Below are 649 nucleotides of genomic sequence, written 5' to 3'. Positions count from 1 at the left end.
TTGGTCCCTTAGGGATCTGCCTGGTGGTTGTGGAGCTGCAACAGATCATAAGAATCTGAAACTTTGTATCTCACAGCATGTCATGAATACCCAAGTATGCCACCTGCCTGCTGCTCTATCTGCTGTTCGATGCCCAAAACCTGGACAAGGATGGATTCTGTGCAAAACCAAACTGCTGTTCTGTTGCGTGTCGGCAGTTCAGAGTTTTTAGGCCTTCTGTCATCCACCCTCTGCAGAGAAAGAAAGTAAGTTGGCTTGGAGAGTCCATCAGAAATCCTGAGCTTGCACATCTTGCCACCAGAAACAACCCCTGGGTCTAATGCCTGGCTGCTGACCCAAAAACTAAGAAATTGTCATGAAAATAGATGTAACAACTGATTTCTATGATTCAGCTAAAACAACAACAATAATAACATCACAAAACAAGACAAACTGGGATGCCACCAGATCGTGGCGGAGCAGCACGAAGCCTCAGCTGTGGCCAAAGACTCCGGGTGCTCTCGCCTCTGGTTCCTGAGAAGTTTGGTGGGACTGCTGTGCCGCCAGAAAAAGAATGGTGTGCGTGTGTGGGGATGTTGTTTCCCTGCTTTTCTGAAGCCAGAGAGACTAAACTTGTTCAATTTCTTATTTTCATTTATTTATTTATTTA

This window comes from Meleagris gallopavo, chromosome 6 (genome assembly GCF_000146605.3).
Source record: "Meleagris gallopavo isolate NT-WF06-2002-E0010 breed Aviagen turkey brand Nicholas breeding stock chromosome 6, Turkey_5.1, whole genome shotgun sequence".
Lineage (NCBI taxonomy): Eukaryota > Metazoa > Chordata > Aves > Galliformes > Phasianidae > Meleagris > Meleagris gallopavo.
Note: the sequence above shows the minus strand (reverse complement) of the source record.